The sequence below is a fragment of the Pyrgilauda ruficollis genome, unplaced genomic scaffold, assembly GCF_017590135.1.
Source record: "Pyrgilauda ruficollis isolate IOZ18807 unplaced genomic scaffold, ASM1759013v1 scaffold535, whole genome shotgun sequence".
Lineage (NCBI taxonomy): Eukaryota > Metazoa > Chordata > Aves > Passeriformes > Passeridae > Pyrgilauda > Pyrgilauda ruficollis.
In genome coordinates, this window is record NW_024526989.1 from 1 (window position 1) to 10,036 (window position 10,036).

Below are 10,036 nucleotides of genomic sequence, written 5' to 3' on the forward strand. Positions count from 1 at the left end.
TTGGAATGCCCCATGTGGAGAATGCTGTCTGCCAGCACTTTCCACGGGGTGAAAAACATGGTTCGCTCTCCTGGTAAAATTTAGAAGCTTAATAAAGAACAATAGGAAACAAAGATAATAAAGCGAAGATTTACGGCCATGTGACTGGCACTCAGCCAAGGGCACATCTGCTAGTTTGGAAACATCCTTCATATAGCACTTCTATTGCATCAGTTGTTGCATACTTAAACTTTTCCCCAAAGTTTGCATGTTCTAAGAACTGTTTAGCATGGCTCCTCCTCAGGTCTGCCTTTTTAGAGCATGCATAAATCTTGGTTTTAGTGGTTTTAGTCCATTCTTACCATCACCTCCAGTTCTTGGGCTTTGGTCCACTCTGTCTTGAGAGGGTGAGTGCTGATATTTGGCATATCAGTAGCAGGTCCTTATCATGTTCCTTGGATATTATCCCAACCAAGCAGACCACAAGCATATAGATATAGATATAGATATAGATATATAGATATAGACATAGATATAGATATCTAGATATAGATATAGATCAGCTGTTTCTAAGTTTTAGTTAACCACACAAATAAAAACTGTATCTTTACAGCGAAGCTATTTTAACATCCCACATACAGAATCCATTTTAATATTTGCAAAAAGCCATTATTTTAATACATATCTATAATACGCAGCAGCCCTCGCGGCAGTGCTGGCTGGTGGCACCGGGGCCGTGCTCTGGAGAAGGTGGCACCAGCTGGTTCTGCCCCAGGAGCTGTGGGGGCTTTGGCTGTGCAGGGGCTGGCAAAGGGAGGGCCGAGCTCTCCTGGAGAGCTGCTGAAGGGCTGCTTCAGCCTCATCATCCCCTGAAGGCTCTGTGTGAGAAATGCATATTATACGATTGGCTCGTGGCAAATGTTAAAATAAATATTATAGGCGTTGTGTTGGAAAGCTATGCTGTGTTAATCTCTTTTAACTAGGTGGTAAATATAGTTTTTAGGCTTCCTATGTGATGGAAGATACTTTTCTAACTAGCTCAAGGAATGGATAAGATAATAAAAAAATTCTTCGCACAGAGATAACATCAACAATACACCAAAAATCCCAAGAGAAGAATTAGTGCCTCCTTATTGGGAAGAACCAGATTTTGAGGGACTGAGACAATTGATTTACAACATGAGGGGGGGGAGTTGATAATAACCAGACAACAGCCTTTGTTTGAAAGGAATTTTTGCATCATCTATGAGATATATGAATATGTAACAGACTATTGCTCTTAAACATTAATCCTTTGTTAGTGAGGGCTTCTGCTTGGCAGAAAGAATAAAATGCACCCAGACATCTGTAACCCTTTGCTTTTTATTGTCTTTTATTGTTCTACTCTGATTGAGGATAGCGGTCACGCGTTCTACAGACGGCATTTGGCTCCTGCAGGGACTTTGCTACAGTTTAGCTTCCCGCCCTGAATCCGCCAGCCTCCACTTCTCCAACCCGCTGCTCCAGGGATCCTCCCACAGTTTATCCCCTTTGCCCCATCTTAGGTGCGAAAAATACATATTTTAAGACTGGCTCTTTGCAAATATTAAAATGAATACTGTATGTGTTATAGTTGGAAAGTTATACTATATTAACCTCTTTTAAGTAGTGCTGTATCAATCTCTTTTAGGTAGTAAATACAGGTTTTAAGATATATCATAACATTAAAATAGAAACTATTTGATATAAGATACTTTTTGCAACTAACTCCGAAATTACAAACTCTTCACATTATCCTATCTAGATAAAAAATTTTTATCATATCTAGATAAAAATAACAATAGACACCAAAATCCCAAGGGAAGAATTATTACCTTCTTATCGAGAAAACTCAAACTTCAAAAACCAAAAAAGTGAATTTACAAGCTAGGGCGGGGGGAACTAAAATGAAACAAAAACACCTTGATTGAAAAGAAAGTTTAATTCATGTATAATATATACGAATATGCAATAAACTGTTACTTTTAAAGAGTAATTCTTTATTAGCAAAGTGCGCCTTTTAACAAAATACCAAACACCCAGATATCCGTAATTCTTTGCTTTTTATTGTCTCTTACTGTCTTTTATCATCCTAATTTTTATTGTCTTAATTTTTATTGTCTGAATTTTTATTGTCCTAATTTTTATTACTGTTTTCATTACCGTTAAACTTTTAAAATTTTAACACATTAGGAAAGCCAGGCACCCCATGCCCACACCACACGCCACCATCTCCCATGTTTTCCCCTTGCCCGGGGTCTCGCCACCACCTCCGGAGGTTTCCGAGCCCGCTCCAAGCGCCCCTGGAGCCGCAGGGGCGCCATTGTGGCGACTCGCTGGGAGCCAGCAGCGCCCCCTGGAACCGTGGAGGAGTCACTGCAGCCTTGACGTGAGCCAACAGCGCTCCCTGCTGGTCGTGGGTGTAACTACACCAAGGGGAAATTGCTGTATGGGTGAGAAAAGGCTGGGTTTGGTTGTTGTTTTCTTGTTCCTGTTGTTGCTGTTGTTTATTATCAACGCCTTACAGAAGAGATGTGACTACTGTTGGGCTAAAAACAATTACTCAGATGAATATCAGCCTTAAACGCTGTCAGATTTTAAAGGAGTAAACAGCCATAGCTCAAAGTAGTCACAAGTTTCTTCGTTACAAGGCAATACATAACATTCTAATCCAATGGAAAGTTGCCAAAAACAATGGAAAGTTGTTTATTTTGTTTTTCTAACCTATCACCTTTCCTTAATTCTGCTGCACTGTGGATACTTTTATCCAATGGGCTACTATTACACACCCACAGTTATACTTCTATTTATAACAGCTAAACTCTTAGCTTACTTTATACAATTACATTACTACACTGTAAAACCCTTCACCATCTTACCCAACACAGTTTCTCACTTACTTAAGGCACATTCTTACTTACAACTATAGAAACCTAAGTTTATAATTTTTCTGTTTAATGTCTGTGTCCTTTTATTTTTACATCAAGCCAAGCTTCTTCCAAGGCTGCAAATCAAACCCTTCAGTGTCTGTGGAAGTTTCCATCTTTCCATTTCCTATAGCTGTTTTTGTTTGTCTTGTTAGATCTATATCTATATCTCTATCTCTATCTCTATCTCTATCTATATCTATATCTATATCTATATCTATTTATATATCTCCTAGTAAAAATATGTATTCCTTTTCCCATATCTTTGCCTAGAAGCCCAGAAATTTCCAAGTTATATTAATTTGGAAGGAGGGGGTCATCTTTCCATTCCAGGAAAGTTCTCACCTTCCTTGGCAGACATCTCTCTGTTTAACCAGGAGACTCCCATCTTTCCAGCTTCAATACAACACTCTCCTGCAGCTCAGGCTGAATAAAATCTTTCAGGCTTTTCCCCCCCTGATAACACCATGGCATCTTTAGGTACTACACCACCACCCTTCTGCTGTACTGGATGATGGTGCTGTGAGAAATAAACTGACATACAATACTCCATCCCATTTTCCTTCCCAGTGACAAAACAACATTAATTATAATAAGGTGTTATATATGAAAGTACCATTATTTGGTTATTTTTCTTCATTGTCTAACGCATAGATTGGCTACCAATGGTTGCAGTATTCAACCAGTTGTTTTCTTGGCAAGGAATCTCCACTCACCTCCTTTCACCAGCGTTTCAATATACAGCCCAAAGGGAAGTTCTTTAGAATTCCCCCTTCAACAGACTGACCTAATCCCATGATACAAAACTACAACAACAGTAAAATTTACCACTCACACACCATGGAGCTTGAAACAAGGCACGTGTGTAAGCTCCCTACACAACAACCAGCACAACTTTCAGCACCTTGGGAGGGAGACTACTGCAACCCACAATGCGCCTTCCCTTTACTCTTCCTTTTAATCCAATCCTGTGAGGATTTTCCACCATGACTTAGGACAAGTGCACCCTTCATTCTGTTTAGTGACGCTGTAAAATCGCAGGGGCCTTGCTCTGAACTCAGCAGATCCAGAGAATGGAGGATCTCCCCAAAAAAAGCCTTCGTTGAGTGCTGGAGTCGTCTCAGTGCTGTGAAACCATGGAGTGTCAGAAGCATTGTCCCATCTGGGTCACCAAAAACCGTCACCAAAATAAGCCCTCTAAACTCCAGTGTGTATTAAGAAGCATCATCACTTTATTGCAGCACTGGGTGCAGAGGGATAACCCCACCTAAAGTGCCTGCCTGGCTCAGGGGGTTACAGGTGTTTATTAACCTGAAGTATCCATACTCATTACATAGGTGGTTATAGAAGATTCCACGATCTTCCTTGTACGTTTGGGGATTTTTTATTTTGACTTGGTGTGTTCTTGGGGTTCTTTAGGGTCCCCTGGTGGTGTTCCATATGTGGTGGGTTTTTGCCCAGGTTATGTAAAGCTGCCAAAGGTGTTTCTGAACCAAATGCATTGGGCTGGTTTGACTTGTTCCAGAGCTCTCAGCATGCCACCACTGTTACATAATTTGCCGTCAGCCCTGACTTCAACAGAAATTATTTACAAGAAAATTGAACATAAGGAGGAAATTCTTCCTGGAAAGGGTGCTCAGGCCTTGGCAGGGGCTGCCCAGGGAGGTTTGGAGTGCCCATCCCTGGAAGTCGTATGAAGGACTGGATGTGGGACTCAAGTGCTCTGGGCTGGTGACAAGGTGGGAATTGGTTACAGTTTGGACTTGGTCTCAGAAGTCTTTTCCAACCTAAGTAATTCTGTAATTCTGTGATTCTGCATGTGCAGAGCAAGGGCCCTCATTTAGTTGTTGATACATTTATAAAAACACTTTTTGTTACCTTTCCCAGCAGCACCAAGACTGAGCTTTTGCCTTTCTAACTTTCTCTCTGCATGACCTAACGAGATCCTTGCACTTCTCCCGAGCTCCCTGCCCCTTCTTCCAAAAGTCATGAGCTCCCCTGAGTTCCAAGCTCCTTGTTCAGCCAGGCTGGTCTCCTCCCCCTCTGGCTCATCTTTTGATGGGCAGCTCCTGTGCCTTTAAATTTTCCTTCTTAAAGCGTGTCCAGCCTTCCTGCACCCCTCTGAAGCACTGCACTTCAACAAGTCCCTGAATTGATCTGTGGTTTCGGGGCCTGGAGCATGCTTGTTAAAAGGAACTAAGAAAGAAAGGTGGGGGATAAGTCTTTGTTTAGAGATCCAACGGCTGTCAGTCGCTTTGATGAGGGTCCAGAAAAGACCCAGAAGGGTGGAGAGCACAGGCCTAAATATGGGGGGAAAGGGGTGGATCTGATGGAGAAGGGCCAATGGGAACAGGGAAAAGTGGTGCAGGGGAGGGGGCTTAAAAAAATTAATACAGCATACCTTTCTAATATAACACATACAATATTCATTTTCATATTTGTGAAAAGCCAATCATAAAATACACATTTTTCACATCACCCTAACTTTAGAGGGGAGTTTCTCCTAGATTTTTTTCTGCCCCTCAAGGATTCAAGTGTTGTAGCCTCAGTGGTAGACTTTTGAGCCTCCACACTCCTCAATTATTAAAGATTATTTCCCAAGGGACTCTCTGAATTAGTATCCTAAACAAGACAAAGCCCATCCCCTGGAAGTTGAAGGTTTTGTTGAAGTTCAAGGTTTTGTTGAAGTCCCTCCTTATTTCATTGAGAATTGAAAATTTCAATCAATTCATGGTTGCTGTGCCCAGTGTGAAAAATGTATATTTTATGATTGGTTTTTCACATATATTAAAATGAATATTATATGTGTTATATTAGAAAGTTATGCTGTATCAATTTTTTTAAGTAGCTTGTTAAATATCGTTTTAGGTTATAACATAATGTTAAAAATAGAAATTATGCTATGTAAGATACTTATATTAAAGAGAGGAACGAGGTACTCTCACTGAGATAGCAGCCACAGGACACCTGAATCCTTCAGAGAAAAATAATTTATTGCTCCCTTATCAGAAAAAATTAACTTTTTCCTGCCTTGCTCAGCCCTGGAGATGCCGTTAGGATTCAGAGGAAGAAGTTGACAGTGACCAGACAGAATCCTTTGTTTGAATGGAATTTATGCATCATGTATGAGGTGCATGAATATGCAAGAGGTTATTGCTTTTAAGGGTTAATCCTCTGTTAATGTGTGTCCTTTTTCAGGCTTATTTTGCCCAGAAAAAGGTACCCAGACTATCCTTAACTCTTTGTTTTGATTGTCTCAGATTGTCCTAATCCTAATAGTCCAAACCCTTATTATTCTACTTTTATTACTATTTTCATAACCATTTTATTACTATTAAACTTTAAAAATTTTAAAAACAAGTGATTGGCGTTTTTCACAATGGGCTTCCCCTGATTCTTACCCATAGGCACTCCACCTTATCGAGGGTCCGAGGCCAGCTTGGACAGGGCTTGGAGCCCCCCGGGATGGCCAAAGTTGTCCCTGCCCGTGCAGGGGTGGGATGAGATGAGCTCTCAGGTCCCTTTTCACTCCAGCCATTCCATCAGTTGACGATTCAGTGACATTCAGGAGGTGCAGACACAGGATCACCTTCCTTGCAGGGCTGGAATCCATCCCTCACCTTCAGGTACCTCGATTCCCACAGCAGGATTCCTGCAGTGCTCCTGCAGCCCTGGGGCTGTCACCAGGAGGGTGGGAGCATTCCCGACAGGGTGGGAGCTGTTCTTGGAAGGTGGGAGCATTCCCGAGAGGGTGGGAGATGTCCTGGGAAAGTGGGAGCATTCCCGACAGGGTGGGAGCATTCCCGAGAGGGTGGGAGCAGCCTCAGGAAGGTGGGAGCAGCCCCGGGAAGGTGGGAGCAGCCTCAGGAAGGTGGGAGCAGCCCGCGCCGCCGGCAGCCGGTGCGCTGCCGAAACCTATTGTCGGTGTCAATCCCTTAATTCCATTACACCTACCGCAGCAATCCGCTTAGGGGAAGCTATGGAGAGGCTGAGGAAGGAGGAGGCATCGCTTAAATACACCTTGGTTTATCCCTGGGGGGGAAGTGCGTGGCCCAGGGTACGGGAGAGGCTGCAGGGCTCTTGGGCTCTGCTCAGGGCTGGCTGAGTCGTTAAATTAGAAATACACTTAGCAAAGATCATGTAGTGTGATTAGAGCTTGACAAGAAAATCAGTCGATACCAGCCGGGGATAACTGAAATAAAGTCGGGAATGACACGGAATATATGAAGTATTCCAAGAGTGCAGGGGCATAAATACCACTGGCTTCTAGGAATGAGAGGAGGTTTGGAGTGTGAGCAGCAAGTCAAGGAGCCCTGCCAGCTTGACAGGGGTGAAGAGTTTACCATGAAGAAGACATCTTACCTCCTCCCCAGAAGCCCACCGACCCAATTAAAGAGGACAACTGTGCAGCCATAATGGATATTCAGCTGATTATAATACGAAGAATAATGATTATGTATTATGCATCCTTAGAAACCCCTTGGATATGTAAAACCTTTTTTGTATGAATAGAGAGCAGGAGTCTGCAACTCCTCACACATGGCTTTGGAAAGGATTCCACGTGTGTCCGGTGCTGTAATAAATACAGAAGTTTATTACTTCTTTTATTACTAATAATACTATTAATAAATAAATAATAATAATAGAATTTATCACTATTTATTACTGTTTATTTATTACTTCTTTTCAGCTTTAATTAGCTGAAGAGTCGTCTGTCCGTGCTTCAGTGGCCACCAGCCTGCAGCCTCCTCCACTGCTCTGGGACAGCTTCACCCACACCCTGTCACTGCTGTCACCTGTGTCACTCGTGCTGCTCCCCACATCCTGCAGATGTGCTCCAAGGGCTGGAGCACTTCTAGAGCCAGGCTGGGAGAGCTGGGGGGGCTCACCTGGAGAGGAGAAGGATCCAGGGAGAGCTCAGAGCCCCTGGCAGGGCCTGAAGGGGCTCCAGGAGAGCTGCAGAGGGATTGGGGACAAGGCCTGCAGGGACAGGAGCCAGGGAATGGCTCCCACTGCCAGAGGGCAGGGCTGGATGGGAGATTGGGAATTGGGAATTGTTCCCTGGCAGGGTGGGCAGGCCCTGGCACAGCTGGGGCTGCCCCTGCATCCCTGGCAGTGCCCAAGGCCAGGCAGGACAGGGCTTGGAGCAGCCTGGGACAGTGGAAGGTGTCCCCACCCATGGAATGAGATGCTGTTGAGCATCCCTCTCCACCCAAATCACTCTGCCACTTGCTGAATCCATCTCTGCCCACTGCCCTCCAGCCCATTCCCTGCTCCACCTTTTCCTCTTCACCACGTTCAGCAGAAAGAAAAGACAAACACCAGTAAAAGGTGTGGAAAATTTTATTCTTTACTGAACTTTATTAGTTTTCTGTTTGGCTTAAACACAATAAATATTTCAGCAGTAGCATTGACCAGACTGGAATTCACACCCACTGCAGTACCTGAACCCCCAGACTCTGGACTCTGGGAAAGCCATTGGGGCCCCTGGGATCACAGCACCTCACTGTGGGCCACTGCCAGCACCAGTGTCCCCTTCAGCCCCAGGGACAGGAGCAGGGCCCTGTCCCTGCTGCCAGGGAGGGATGGGGACAGATTTTGAGGTCTCCAACCAGCTCTGACCAAACGGGCTCTGCAGGTGCTGTGGGCTGAGGAAATTGGCACCTTGGAGGGTGAGCAGGGAGTTCCCCCAAGAACTTCTGCTCCTGGGGCAGGGATGGCCCAGCCACTTCCTTGGAGACCAGCCTGGGGCTTCTCCAGCCAGGCCTGACCACACCTGGATGGGCCAGAGGATCTTTTCCACCAACAAGGAGGTGGTCCCACTCCCATTCCCACTGTCACCATGGAATCACTGGGGTTGGAAAAGCCCTCTGAGCCCACCCAGCCCAGCCATTCCCAGCACAGCCAAGGCCAAAGTGCTGTTCCATGTCCCCAGGTGCCACATCCTCATGGCTTTTAAATCCTTCCAAGGATGGGGACTCCACTCCTGCCCTGCACACTGTGCCAGGGGTGGACAGCCCTTTCCATGAAGGAATTGTTCCCAATATCCAACCAGAGCCTCCCCTGGCACAGCCTGAGGCCATTTCCCCTTGTCCTGTCCTTGTCCCACCAAGAGCAGCCTCTGTGTCACCTCAGCCACTGCTCTGACACAGCTCAGAGGTAGAGGTGGGCAAAACCAGGAGGAGCCAAGGCAGGTTTCCCAAAAGCATCTCTTCCCTAGGGACTTTCCAGCTCTGTCAGAAGCAGGCATGGATGTTCTCAGGGAAGAGTTCAGGGCCCTCACTGGAGCCCAGATCAAACCAGCTCTGACTCTCAGCTGCAGATCCTTGACAGGCCAGGAGGTGACACCAGGCCAGCTCTGTTTAAGGAGCTTAAAGATGTTCCCAGAGCCTCTGGAGCTCCCACTTCCAGTACGCTGCTCCTGGCTCTGGCAAAGCCTTGGGGCAGGGGGGTACAAGGAGAGGCAGCTGCCAAACCCCACCATGACCAACCAGAGGCTCCAGGAGAGCTGGACAGAGCCTGGAGGGACAGGACCCAGGGAATGGCTTCCCACTGCCAGAAGGCAGGGCTGGATGGGATATTGGGAATTGGGAATTGTTCCCTGGCAGGGTGGGCAGACCCTGGCACAGGGTGCCCAGAGCAGCTGGGGCTGCTCCTGGATCCCTTGGAATGGTCCCAGGCTTGGAGCAACCTATCCCTGGAAGAAGAGACAACACAGATCAGCTGTGGGGCACCAGGCAGGAGGAGCTGAGGAGCCAGGACCTGCCCTCTCCATGCCCAGGAGCACACCCCATGGGAAGGGCAGAGCCCAGCCAGTGACCACCAGCACGGAACATCCCCCTCAGGGGCTGTTACCCAGGGATAACATCCCCCTGTTACCCAGGAACACTTGAATTCTTAACACCTAAACCCATGGTGGCCAATAGAAGGGTTGGTTCTCAGCTGCCACACCGGGTTTGGTCTCTTTGTTTCTATTCCCCTCTCAGAATCCAGCAGCAGAAATCACTGGATTTCTAAGAGCCAAAGGAGAAGCCCCCTCCCCAGCAGTTGCCTGGGCTCTGCTCCATCCCTGTCCACACCAGGTACAAGCCAGCCCAAACCCCAGTGCTGAT